Source organism: Phyllobates terribilis, unplaced genomic scaffold, assembly GCF_046119375.1.
Source record: "Phyllobates terribilis strain yellow unplaced genomic scaffold, ASM4611937v1 Scaffold_13__5_contigs__length_258822181, whole genome shotgun sequence".
Taxonomy (NCBI): domain Eukaryota; kingdom Metazoa; phylum Chordata; class Amphibia; order Anura; family Dendrobatidae; genus Phyllobates; species Phyllobates terribilis.
In genome coordinates this window covers 243780832-243795659 of record NW_027362773.1, presented here as the reverse complement: position 1 = coordinate 243795659, position 14828 = coordinate 243780832, and the positions used below count along the sequence as shown (strand labels likewise).

Sequence of the window (14828 nt, the reverse complement as noted above, 5' to 3'; positions counted from 1 at the left end):
CTGGCATCCATGAAGTACATAATGTGGAATATCTCCTGAAAAAAATGAATCAAGTGAAAAGTTTTTTTGTATAGAGCACTCGTGTTAAATATAAAAGAGCAAATGATACACAATAATTTAAAACAAAAAACAATGGGAGGGAAAATTAGAAAAACCTAAAGCTTGCTGTGTCACTGATATTGACACCCTTACATTAATTTAGTATGGAAACACAGTTTGTCTCGCCTGTGGTAAATCTCAAAAGAGATTCTCCTGTAATTAATTTTTGGTGCCCATGTGACATGAATTAGCCAATGAATAATGACTTCAATGTTTTAAAAAGCCACATGGAAGGCCCTGTTCCTTTGTCACGATGGTGAAGACAAAAGAGCTGTCTGAGGACATCAGAACTGCTATTATTAGCAAACACAAGACTTCCAAAGGGTATAAGGCCATCTACAAAGACCTTGGTATCCCAGTTTCAACAGTGCGCAATGTTATCAAGAAGTTTGCCAAGCATTGAACCGTCAAGGACCTCATTGGGCGTGGCAGAGAGAGGAAAATTGACAAGAGATGTCTCCGAAGGTTGGTGCGAATGGTGGAAAAAACACCACGTCAAACATCCAAAGGCTTGAAGGCCAACCTGGAACAGTCTGGAGTCATGATTTCAACAAGTACCATAGGTCGCACGCTAAACCAGCAGAGCTTTATGGGCGAAGGCTAAGGAAGAAACCATTGCTGGAGAAAATACATAAAAAGGAATGACTGATCTTTTCCAAAGAGTACCTTGACAATCCACAATCCTTGTGGGAAAATGTCCTGTGGACAGATGAAACAAAAATAGAGCTTTTTGGCAATGCAAAGCAACAGTTTGTTTACAGACGGCGCAATGAAGCTTATAAAGAAAAGACCACCTTGCCAACAGTTAAGCATGGTGGAGGATCCATAATGCTGTGGGGTTGCTTTGCTGCGTCTGGTGCTGGAGGCCTTGACCGTATTACAGGAATCATGAAATCAGAGAATTATTAACAGATTTTAGAACGAAATGTCCTACCCAGTGAAAGAAAACTTGGTTTGAGTCGAAGATCATGGGTCCTCCAGCAAGACAATGACACAAAGCACACATCCAAAAGTACACAGGAATGGTTGAAAAAGAAAAAATGCACTGTTTTAAAATGTACAGCAATGAGTCTTGACCTCAATCCCACTGAAAATCTTTGGGGTGAGCTGAAATCTGCCATTGGGAAAAAGAAATCTGCAAACATTCAAGAGCTTAAACAAACTGCAAAGGAAGAGGGAGAAAATTACAGCTGAGAAATGCAAGAAGCTTATAGATGGCTACAAGAAACGCTGGCAGCAATGCCAAAGGGTCTGCAACCAAGTATTAATTAGGGGTGACTTTACTGCTGCACATGCTGTTTATTATGTTTCTTCTTTGAAATTGCAACATGGAAGTTGAAAAACAATGTTTTATTGTTTTATTACTTTGGACCACTAATTGAAAAATCCTGAGGCTATAACTTTGGTACATTTCCATTTATTTCTGAAGATATTGTACAGTCTATGAAAAAAATGAAGGGGTGCCAACAATGGGGAGCAGCAGTGTAATATTTGTATATGAATATATGTGTGTGTGTATATGTGTATGTATATATATATATATATATATATATATATATAGATATAGATATATATATATATATATATATATATATATAGATAGATAGATATAGATATATATGTGTATATATATACAGTTAGGTCCATATATATTTGGACAGAGACAAAATTTTTCTAATTTTGGCTCTAGACATCACCACAATGAATTTTAAACAAAACAATTCAGATGCAGTTGAAGTTTGGACTTTCAGCTTTCATTTGAGGGTATCCACATTAAAATTGGATGAAAGGTTTAGGAGTTTCAGCTTCTTAACGTGTGCCACCCTGTTTTTAAAGGGACCAAAAGTAATTGGACAATTGACTCCAAGGCTATTTCATGGACAGGTGTGGGCAATCCCTTCGTTATGTCATTCTCAATTAAGCAGATATAAGGCCTGGAGTTGATTTGAGGTGTGGTGCTTGTATTTGGAAGGTTTTGCTGTGAAGTAAACATGCGGTCAACGGAGCTCTCCATGCAGGTGAAACAAGCCATCCTTAAGCTGCAAAAACAGAAAAAACCCATCCGAGAAATTGCTACAATATTAGGAGTTGCAAAATCTACAGTTTGGTACATCCTGAGAGAGAAAGAAAGCACTGGTGAACTCATCAATGCAAAAAGACCTGGGCGCCCACGGAAGACAACAGTGGTGGATGATCGCAGAATAATCTCCATGGTGAAGGGAAACCCCTTCACAACAGCCAACCAAGTGAACAACACTCTCCAGGAGGTAGGCGTATCAATATCCAAATCTACCATAAAGAGAAGACTGCATTAAAGTAAATACAGAGGGTTCACTGCACGGTGCAAGCCACTCATAAGCATCAAGAATAAAAAGGCTAGACTGGACTTTGCTAAAAAAAACATCTAAAAAAGCCAGCACAGTTCTGGAAGAACATTCTTTGGACAGATGAAACCAAGATCAACCTCTACCAGAATGATGGAAGTATAGCAAAGGCGTGGTACAGCTCATGATCCAAAGCATACCACATCATCTGTAAAACACGGCGGAGGCAGTGTGATGGCTTGGGCATGCATGGCTGCCAGTGGCACTGGGTCACTAGTGTTTATTGATGATGTGACACAGGACAGAAGCAGCCGAATGAATTCTGATGTATTCAGAGCCATACTGTGTGCTCAGATCCAGCCAAATGCAGCCAAATTGATTGGTCGTCGTTTCATACTACAGATGGCCAAAGCAACCCAGAAGTTTATTAAAGCAAAGAAGTGGAATATTCTTGAATGGCCAAGTCAGTCACCTGATCTCAACCCAATTGAGCATGCATTTCACTTGTTAAAGACTAAACTTCAGACAGAAAGGCCCACAAACAAACAGCAACTGAAAACCACCGCAGTGAAGGCCTGGCAGAGCATCAAAAAGGAAGAAACACAGCGTCTGGTGATGTCCATGAGTTCAAGACTTCAGGCAGTCATTGCCAACAAAGGGTTTTCAACCAAGTACTAGAAATGAACATTTTATTAACAATTATTTAATCTGTCCAATTACTTTTGGTCCTTTAAAAACAGGGTGGCACATGTTAACCGGTTCCCGACCGCCTACTGTAGATAAACGTCGGTGCTGTTTGGGCTCTGTGCAGCGCCGACGTTTAAAAACGGTGGGTGGTCCTGCAGCGCTCAGGACCCCCAGGGTCCTGCAAGCGCTGCGATTCCGGTGCAGAGCGATAGCTCTGACAGGGGACATCATCGGGACCTAATTGGATCAGGTCCCAATGATGTTAATCCTTTGCTATCTTTTATATGCCGCGATCTATAGTGATCGCGGCACATAGAAGATAGTGAGAGGAGAGGGGGTCGTCAATTTACCTCTCCGACGGCCCCCTGATAGCTTCCATGACCTTCTGTTGTTATGGCAGCTGGAGGTCACATGACCGCCTCCAGCTCTGCCATATATGGCGTCCTGCTAGGCTCAGCCTGCAGCTGAAGCCTGGCAGGACACACTGACTGTAAAACAGTCAGCTAAGATCTCATCCAATGTAATACATGTCTATTACATTGGATGAGATCAGTGATTAGAAAAATAAAAATTAATGTCCCATATAGGGACTAAGTAAAAATGTAAAAAAAAAAGTAAAAAAAAAATGTTTTTAAACTGTTAAAAAAAAAAATCACAAAATAAATAAAAATAAATAAATAAAATATTAAACCAATAAATCCGTATATTTATGCAAAAACAAAAAAAGTACACATATTTGGTATCGCCTCGTCCGAAACAACCCGATCTATAAAACTGTCACACTAATTAACTCCTTCTGTGCACACCGTAATAAAAATAAATAAAAAACGGAGCAAAAAACTATGCTTTTTCATCATATCGCCAAACAAAAAGGGGAAAAAAATGTGATCAAAAAGCAAAATGGAAATAAAAATGGTACCGCTGAAAACGTCATCTTGTTCCGGAAAAAAAAAGCCGCCATACAGCTCCATCAGCCGAAAAATAAAAAAGTTATAGCGCTCAGAATAAAGCGATGGAAAAAAATATTTTTTCTATAAAATTGCTTTATTGTGTAAAAGCGCCAAAGCATAAAAAAAATATACAGTAAGTGTAGTATCGCTGTAAACGTACTGACCCGAAGAATAATGCTGCCTGATCACTTTTACCACACGCAGAACGGCATAAAAAAAACCCTCAAAAAACAATTCCTGAATTGTTGGTTTTTGTTAATTTTACCTCCCAAAAAACGGAATAGAAAGCGATCAAAAAATGTCCCGTACCCAAAAATGGTACCAATAAAAATGTCAACTCGTCCCGCAAAAAACAAGCCACCACATGACTCTGTCGGCCGAAATATGGAAAAATTATAGCTCTCAAAATATGGCGATGCAATAACTAGATTTTGCAAAAAAAGCGTCTTAGTGTGTGACAGCTGTCAGTCATAAAAACCCGATATAAATTTGGTATCTCTGTAATGGCACCGACCCGAAGAATAAAGTAATCTAATCAGTTATATCACACGAGGAACGGCGTAAAAAATAAATAAAACCAATTCTTCACCTGCTACTGATTTGTTTATTATGTCTCCCAAAGATCGCAGTAAGGCTCTGCCCACATTTATCCTGCGCTCTGCGCTGAGCGCTTACACCAGAGTTTCCGTGTAAATCTCTGAAATACGTGATTCAGACGGAACCCATGACGGACGATTCCCTGTAATGAGGCAGATATAGGCCACTGTGGATGCCGTCTGGCCTGTGATCCCACGGTGTCATTTGTTTTAGGCGTGCATAAAAGTGCGGTTGGCCACAGCTTTGTGCACTTCTGAAAAAAAGGACACCGCTAAACAGAGGCCAGACGGAGTCCAGAGTAACTCTGCTGCCTCATTACAGTGAATGGATCCCGCAGGGGTTTCATCTGAATTACATCACTTGGAAATTTAGATGGAAACCCCGATGTAAGTGCTCAGCCTAGAGCGCCGGATAAATGTTACGTAAAATGTTCCCAATAAAAGCTTCAACTCAGTCCTCAAAAAAAGCTAGTCCCCACTCAGGTCCATCATCTGTTAAAAATATAAGGGACTTCCAAGTTACTGGTAGCAGAAAGGCTCTGGAAAAGCGAAATGGCCCTTGCCCCCCCAAAAAATTCAGAAAATGTTGTGCTCCCAAATCCAAATGCCTATTCTACAATAATTTGTTCTCCAATTGTCAAATAGCACTCCGTCCCCCCCCCCCAGATCTCGCCGTATGGCTGAGCGGTACGATACAGCCACATATGGGGTATTGACACTTTTAGAAGAAATTGTGTGACACATTTCGGCACCATTTTTACCCATTGCCCTGTATGAAAATTTAAAATCTGAGGGTAAAACATTTTTTTGTGGTAAAAATATAATTATGCTTTTTTCACTGCCCAATGGTATAAATTTAAAAATTAAAAAATACTCACTACTTACCTAGATGAATTCCTTGAGAGGTGTAGTTTACAAAATGGGGTCACTTGTGGGGGTTTCTGCTGTTTCGGCATGTCAGCGACTCTTAAAATGTGACATGGTGTCTGCAACCTATCCCAGCCAACATAGCGCTCCTTTCTCTTCCGAACCCTGCCGTACACCAAAGCAGTGGTTTTCCCCCACATATGGGGTATCGGTGTACTCAGGAGAAATAGCACAACAAATTTCTTGGTGCAATTTCTCCTGTTACCCTTATGATAATGCAAAATTAGGGAATGAAAAACATTTTTTATGGGAAAAATGTGAAAATTTTATTTTTACAGCTCAATATTATAAACTTCTGTGAAGCACCTGGGGGTGCAAGGTGATCACCACACATCTAGATAAGTTCTCTAAGGGGTCTAGTTTCCAAAATGGTGGCACTTGTGGGGGGTTTCCACTGTTTAGGCACATTAGGGGCTCCCCAAATGCGACATGGCGTCTGCTAATTATTCAAACAAATTTTACATTCAAAAAGTCAAATGGCGCTCCTTCCCTTTCAAACCCTGCTGTGCGCCCAAACAGTGGTTTGCCTCCACATATGGGGTATCGGCGTGTTCAGGAGAAATTGCACAACAAATTTCATGGTGCAATTTATCCTATTACCCTTATGATAATGCAAAATTAAGGGATGAAAAACGTTTTTGTGGGAAAAATGTGAAAATTTTATTTTTACAGCTCAACATTATAAACTTCTGTGAAGCACCTTGGGGTTCAAAGTGCTCACCACACATCTAGATAAGTTCCCTAAGGGGTCTAGTTTCCAAAATGGTGTCTCTTGTTGGGGGTTTCCACTGTTTAGGCACATCAGGGGCTCTCCAAACGCAACATGGCGTCTGCTAATTATTCAAACAAATTTTACTTTCAAAAAGTCTAATGGCGCTCCTTCTCTTCCGAACCCTGCAGTGCGCCCAAACAGTGGTTTTCCCTCACATATGGGGTATCAGCGCGCTCATGAGAAATTGCACTACAAATTGTATATTCCATTTTTTCCTGTTACCCTTGTGAAAATAAAAAAATTGGGTCTAAAGTAACATTTTTGTGAAAAAAAGTTAAATGTTCATTGTTTTCTTCCACGTTCCAAAAATTCCCGTGAATCACCTGAAGGGTTAATAAACTTCTTGAATGTGTGGTTTTGAGCACCTTGAGGGGTGCAGTTTTTAGAATGGTGTAACTTTTCGGTATTTTCTGTCATAAAGGCCCCTCAAAGTCACTTCAAATAAGATGTGGTCCCTAAAAAAATGTTTTTGTAAATTTTGTTGGAAAAATGAGAAATCGCTGGTCAACTTTTAACCCTTATAGCTTCCTAACAAAAAAAAATTTTGCTTCCAAAATTGTGCTGATGTAAAATAGACATGTGGGAAATGTTATTTATTAACTATTTTGTGTGAGTTATCTCTCTGATTTAAGGGCATGAAAATTCAAAGTTTGAAAATTGCAAAATTTTCAAAATTTTCACCAAATTTCTGATTTTTTCACAAATAAACACAAGTGATATCGAAGAAATTTTACCACTATCATGAAGTACAATATGTCACAAAAAAAATTCTCAGAATCAGGGGAATACTTTTAAGCATTCCAGAGTAATTACTTCATAAAGTGACAGTGGTCAGAATTGAAAAAATTGGCCTGGTCACAAAGGCAAAAACAGGCTCTGGCGCGAAGTGGTTAAGGAGCTGAAACTCCTAAACCCTTCATCCAATTTTAATGTGGATACCCTCAAATGAAAGCTGAAAGTCGGAACTTCAACTACATCTGAATTGTTTTGTTTAAAATTCATTGTGGTAATGTCTAGAACCAAAATTAAAAAAATGTTGTCTCTGTCCAAATATATATGGACCTAACTGTATATATACACACACACACATATATATATATATATATATATACATATATATACACATATATATATATGTATATATATATATATATATATATATATACACATATATATATATATATACATATATATACATATATATACACACATATACATATATATATATATATTTATATATACACACACACACATACACACACACATTCATATACAAATATTACACTGCTGCTCACTATTGTTGGCACCCCTTCATTTTTTTCATAGACTGTACAATATCTTCAGAAATAAATGGAAATGTACCAAAGTTATAGCCTCAGGATTTTTCAATTAGTCGTCCAAAGTAATCAAACCTAATTGTATATGTGTGTGTGTGTGTGTATATATATATATATATATATATATATATATATATGTATATGTGTATATATATATATATATATATATATATATATATATATATATATATATATATATATATATATATATATATATATATGTATGTATGTGTATATACAGTTATATGAAAAAGTTTGGGCACCCCTATTACTCTTAAGCTTAATGTTTTATAAAAATTGGTGTTTTTGCAACAGCTATTTCAGTTTGATATATGTAATAACTGTTGGACACAGTAATGTTTCTGCCTTGAAAGGAGGTTTATTGTACTAACAGAAAATGTGCAATCTGCATTCAAACAAAATTTGACAGGTGCATAAGTATGGGCACCCTTATCATTTTCTTGTTTTAAATACTCTTATCTACTTTTTACTGACTTACTAAAGCACTTTTTTTTGTTTTGTAACCTCATTGAGCTTTGAACTTCATAGCCAGGTGTATGCAATCATGAGAAAAGATACTTAAAGTGGCCACTTGCAAGTTGTTCTCCTGTTTGAATCTCCTCTGAAGAGTGGCATCATGGGCTCCTCAAAACAACTGTCAAATGATCTGAAAACAAACATTATTCAACATAGTTGTTCAGGGGAAGGATACAAAAAGCTGTCTCAGAGATTAAACCTGTCAGTTTCCACTTTGAGAAACATAGTAAGGAAATGGAAGAACACAGGGACAGTTCTTGTTAAGGCCAGAAGTGGCAGGCCAAGAAAAACATCAGAAAGGCAGAGAAGAAGAATGGTGAGATCAGTCAAGGACAATCCAAAGACCACCTCCAGAGAGCTGCAGCATCAACTTTCTGCAGATGGTGTCACTGTGCATCGGTCAACTATACAACGCACTTTGCACAAGGAGAAGCTGTATGGGAGAGTGATGCGAAAGAAGCCGTTTCTGCAAGCACGCCACAAACAGAGTCGGCTGAGGTATGCAAAAGCACATTTGGAGAAGCCAATTTCTTTTTGGAAGAAGGTCCTGTGGACTGATGAAACCAAGATTGAGTTGTTTGGCCATACAAAAAGGCGTTATGCATGGCGGCAAAAAGACACAGCATTCCAAGAAAAACACTTGCTACCCACAGTAAAATTTGGTGGAGGTTCTATCATGCTTTGGGGCTGTGTGGCCAATGCCGGCACCGGGAATCTTGTTAAAGTTGAGGGACGCATGGATTCCACTCAGTATCAGCAGATTCTTGACAATAATGTTCAAGAATCAGTGATAAAGTTGAAGTTACACAGGGGATGGATCTTTCAGCAAGACAATGATCCAAAACACCGCTCCAAATCTACTCAGGCATTCATGCAGAGGAACAATTCTGGAATGGCCATCCCAGTCCCCAGACCTGAATATCATTGAACATCTGTGGGATCATTTGAAGAGGGCTGTCAATGCTCGGCGACCATCAAACTTAACTTAACTGGAATTGTTTTGTAAAGCGGAATGGTCAAAAATACCTTCATCCAGGATCCAGGAACTCATTAAAAGCTACAGGAAGCGACTAGAGGCTGTTATTTTTGCAAAAGGAGGATCTACTAAATATTAACGTCACTTTTCTGGTGAGGTGCCCATACTTATGCACCTGTCAAATTTTGTTTGAATGCAGATTGCACATTTTCTGTTAGTACAATAAACCTAATTTCAAGGCAGAAACATTACTGTGTCCAACAGTTATTACATATATCAAACTGAAATAGCTGTTGCAAAAACACCAATTTTTATAAAACATGAAGGTTAAGATTAATAGGGGTGCCCAAACTTTTTCATATAACTGTATGTGTATATATATATATATATATATATATATATATATATATATATATGTATGTGTATATGTATGTATGTGTATGTATATATATATGTATGTGTATGTATATATATATGTATGTATGTATGTGTATATATATATGTGTGTATATATATATATATATGTATGTGTAGCACCCCGAGGACTCGGCTGCTACAGGGGTATTGCACCTCGATCCAGAGGTGTGGTATTCCACTCCCGGGTAAGGATGGAGCGTGGAACAGAGCTCAGTTAGCTGCATGCACTACACTCACCCCATTTCCGGGGGACAGACCAACGGTACTCCCACCAGATAGATGTGCAGGTACGACAGCTTCTGTCCCTGGCTGGAGTGGGGAGGGGGGAGGAATATCCCAGTGGTGTAGGAGCAGACAGGGGAGGGACTCTGGGCATAGGTAGGAGCCCATTGGGTGCTGGTCACCTGGGCTCGGGTGTCAGAAGGGAGTATATAAGGTGGGCACCATGATAGAACCGGGCAGTCTGGAGGAGAAGAGGAGAGGAGCTCAGCCAGAGAGGGCTGACAGGGAGCTGTGGCTCAGTCCGGGCCCAGCTCCAGAGCCAGGCCTGAAGTGGAGGCCTGAGGCAGAGAGAGAGAGAGAGAAAGAAGAAGAAGGAGGAACAGGAACACCAGGAAAGGCCCAGAGACGCAAGAAGAGAGGGAACCCTGAGATCCCACGAGTTAACGGGTGAAGGGTTGGCAGAACAGGGTACCGGATCCCAAACTGGTGGAGGCCAATTATCCTCAGCCAGGAACCGGAGGTCGTGGTCAAGCCTTGGCGCGACCCCTCACCATATCCACCAGGAAGGCATACCACGTATAGGGTCAGGGGAGCCGGGAAAGGTTTCGCCACCAGAAGGCCCGAGGGAGCCGGACAAAGGTGGGTCCCTGGTGGGGACGGCCAGTAGAAAGGAAGAGAGGGGAGCCCTGGACCACGCTCCGGAATTGCCTGGGAGTTAGCCGAGTCCCTCACCTGGTGGGCGCAGCACGGCTCGGGTGGTCCTTACTGCGCACAAGTGACCTGATAAAGAACTGTGAGTAAAGCTGTGAAAACTGCAACCGCACGTCTCAGTGATTCCTTGCCACACCACCACTACCACCATCATTCCTGCCTGCCTCACCAGCTGCCCTGAGGCTATACCCCTCCCGTTGGGGGTTATACCATCCACGCTGCACCACCGTACCACCGGCCTCAGCGGTCTGCCCTGCAGCGGCGGCTTCATAGCCGCAATCAACGGGTGGCGTAGTCGAACTCTATAACATCTATTAAATTCCGCCACTTAGTTTGACACCCCGGGCACGGACCGGGTCACCGCCACGAGGACTACTACCCCTATCGGATCCGGCTCCGGGTATTCCCCGCATGCGCAACGCTGCACAACATGGCCCAGGGGGCGCGTCAACTTTGGCGTAGTCGGCAGGATTACGTGCCCGCAACCACCGGGTACTGCGTGCCTGAAGAAAAGTTAACATGTACCTCAAAAAGAAGTCTCCCGCCAATTCCGGAGGATTCCCGCCATCGGACGCCGTCCGGAGTCGTTTCCCGCCGTTTGCCCGCCATTTGCAGCCTTTACCCGCCATCCGTGGAGTTTCCCGCCATCAGGAGACGATTCCCGCCATCTGAGACGGTTTCCCGCCCTGGCAGAGCGGACGCCATTATGGGCGTGCCAGAGGGTGGCAAGAGACCACCTCCCATCGTGGGCATGGCCCCAGAGTGGCGCCAAAGGAAGAGACCGCACCCACCAGCCGAGACTACAATAATGGAGATGTCCATCAGAGTGGGGGGTCTGCCCCTGAAACTGACTGTCACTAAGATGCCCCGGGACCACTCCCAATGGGGGCGGATAGAGAACAAAACTGAGAGGATGGGTGCGGCCTGGAGGAGTCTGGATGGATCGCACCCGGGAATGGAGGAAGCGCCCAGCAATGCCAGCACCTCGGGCCGGGGCCTGCTGCGGGCCGCAACGCCAGACAGCCTAGTGGAGATCCTGGCACAGCTCCCCAGAGATCCGGAGCGTGCACAGGCTGCGCTGGAGGACTTGGACCGGAGGATGGCCCGGGCACAGCAGGATGCGTTGGCCGAGTGGAGAAGGGAGATGGCCCGGCAGGCTGGAATTCGCCAGCAGGAGGCGCCACCCGCAACGAGGAGCATGTCCGCCTCTGAGGATGGTGCAGGAGGGACGAAGGCCGGAGACGACGCCGCGGAGGGAGCTGCAAGGATGGAAGCAGGTAATGGGGACGTCACTACCCCGAGCCCAGTAGCCGCAAGCCTGCCCCAGCTCCCCGTCGCAGAGCCCGAAGTCCTACTCACCACGCCCGTTGCCGCACCGCCACTACTCCCAACTAGGCCTCAAGCGGCAGGAGCCGCGGTCACGCCCTCTTCCGCGCCACGCCCCTTGACCCTGAGCGCGGCAAAACAGGAAGTGCCACCGGCCTGGTCGCAGGGCCTGGTGAACCTGGGCGCCGCTGCCCCTACAGCGCCCTCTACCTCCACAGTGCCACCACTGGGCGCAGATCTCTTTGCGCAACATACCAGCCCGGACGGGCTGCCCTTCGTGTGGCCACCGGAGTACGTCAACCCCCGACTCCGGAAAGAACGGCCCCTATGCGAGCCTCTGATCCCGGCTCCGGCGCCCGCCAAAATCACTCCGCTTCCACTGGAGGATGCCCAGTTTGCATGGGACCCCACCGGTGAGAACCTAATGGGGTTTACCCAGGAAACCCGGGCGGACGCAGCCGTCAACAGCTGGAGGTCTTTGGAAGAGAACGGCGAGAGAGGCGGATCCGCGAGGAACAGCTGCAGGCCCAAAGCGCGGAGCAGAAACGCCGGGCCCGACGAAACCCCCGTACGGCCCACGGTCCCCGCGCCAACGGGACCGTAATAAAGTTTCAACTGGAGAACGGCTGGGGCTTTATCCGGGATCACCGAACTCCCGGCGACGTCTTTGTCACCCGCAGGGATGTCGAGAGCCACCTGCCGGAGGGACACCGCGGACGTGACCTCTACCCGGGTGATGTGGTCGCCTTCACCCGGCATCAGTGTGCTAAAGGACCGTACGCCCTTCACGTACACCGGCTGACTGAGGAGGAGATGCAGTATGAGGAAGACCAAGAGGACCCGGATGCATCTGAAGACTACCCTCAGGAAGGAGCAGGAGGACATCGTTACTAATGAACGGTAACTGAAACTGTATATAGTTACCCGTAAGGGTACCTGTCATGCTGCTAATTAGAGTGTGGTCCCCGTTGGGACTAGTGTGGAACTGTTAAAGAACTGTTTCCTGTGTGCCCCTAATCCCTAACCAGGCTGAGGACTGTGAGCAGCCATTCCCTATTCCCACTGGCCGAGGACTGAGAGCGGTCAACACCCTGTAAATAGTTGCGCTTCTTAAAGTGCCCCCTACTGGTTTTATAAGGAACTGTTTTTCTACTACGGAATTGGTGACTGTTGCACTTTACCTGGTCACAAGTTGCACCGTGGCCAGAAATCAAGAATATGTTCTGAAAACGTTGTATGTGAAAATGTCTTATAATAGAAAGTTTATTATGCTGCTAAAACAGTGATGCCAAAATCTTGCATAATGTTTTACAAAAGAGTTCCGGTGGCATTAGCCAGATATTTTATAATGTCACAGGAAAATGTTTTATACCTGTAACGTTTAAAAAGAAAAGAGTACCTCCCATAAAGGGATGAGTTCATAGTTAATATTTTATATGTGAGTGCACTTTCAAATTTTTGTATGTCTAATTGTTTTGCTCTATTCCAGCCCGAGGACGTGCTGTGATTTACCAGGGGGGAATGTAGCACCCCGAGGACTCGGCTGCTACAGGGGTATTGCACCTCGATCCAGAGGTGTGGTATTCCACTCCCGGGTAAGGATGGAGCGTGGAACAGAGCTCAGTTAGCTGCATGCACTACACTCACCCCATTTCCGGGGGACAGACCAACGGTACTCCCACCAGATAGATGTGCAGGTACGACAGCTTCTGTCCCTGGCTGGAGTGGGTAGGGGGGAGGAATATCCCAGTGGTGTAGGAGCAGACAGGGGAGGGACTCTGGGCATAGGTAGGAGCCCATTGGGTGCTGGTCACCTGGGCTCGGGTGTCAGAAGGGAGTATATAAGGTGGGCACCATGATAGAACCGGGCAGTCTGGAGGAGAAGAGGAGAGGAGCTCAGCCAGAGAGGGCTGACAGGGAGCTGTGGCTCAGTCCGGGCCCAGCTCCAGAGCCAGGCCTGAAGTGGAGGCCTGAGGCAGAGAGAGAGAGAGAGAGAAAGAAGAAGAAGGAGGAACAGGAACACCAGGAAAGGCCCAGAGACGCAAGAAGAGAGGGAACCCTGAGATCCCACGAGTTAACGGGTGAAGGGTTGGCAGAACAGGGTACCGGATCCCAAACTGGTGGAGGCCAATTATCCTCAGCCAGGAACCGGAGGTCGTGGTCAAGCCTTGGCGCGACCCCTCACCATATCCACCAGGAAGGCATACCACGTATAGGGTCAGGGGAGCCGGGAAAGGTTTCGCCACCAGAAGGCCCGAGGGAGCCGGACAAAGGTGGGTCCCTGGTGGGGACGGCCAGTAGAAAGGAAGAGAGGGGAGCCCTGGACCACGCTCCGGAATTGCCTGGGAGTTAGCCGAGTCCCTCACCTGGTGGGCGCAGCACGGCTCGGGTGGTCCTTACTGCGCACAAGTGACCTGATAAAGAACTGTGAGTAAAGCTGTGAAAACTGCAACCGCACGTCTCAGTGATTCCTTGCCACACCACCACTACCACCATCATTCCTGCCTGCCTCACCAGCTGCCCTGAGGCTATACCCCTCCCGTTGGGGGTTATACCATCCACGCTGCACCACCGTACCACCGGCCTCAGCGGTCTGCCCTGCAGCGGCGGCTTCATAGCCGCAATCAACGGGTGGCGTAGTCGAACTCTATAACATCTATTAAATTCCGCCACTTAGTTTGACACCCCGGGCACGGACCGGGTCACCGCCACGAGGACTACTACCCCTATCGGATCCGGCTCCGGGTATTCCCCGCATGCGCAACGCTGCACAACATGGCCCAGGGGGCGCGTCATATGTATGTGTGTATATATATATATATATATATATATATATATGTATATATATATATATATATATATATGTGTATACAAATTTATTTTTTGCTTAAATGCATATACACTGCTCAAAAAAATAAAGGGAACACTCAAATAACACATCCTAGAT

General features: G+C 44.7%; 1 protein-coding gene across 6 annotated transcripts in view; it reads left to right on the top strand.

Moving 5' to 3' along the window:
- Nucleotides 1-14828, top strand: part of ADCY7 (adenylate cyclase 7) — a 228466-nt gene that overhangs the window by 175238 nt on the left and 38400 nt on the right. The window lies entirely within an intron of this gene.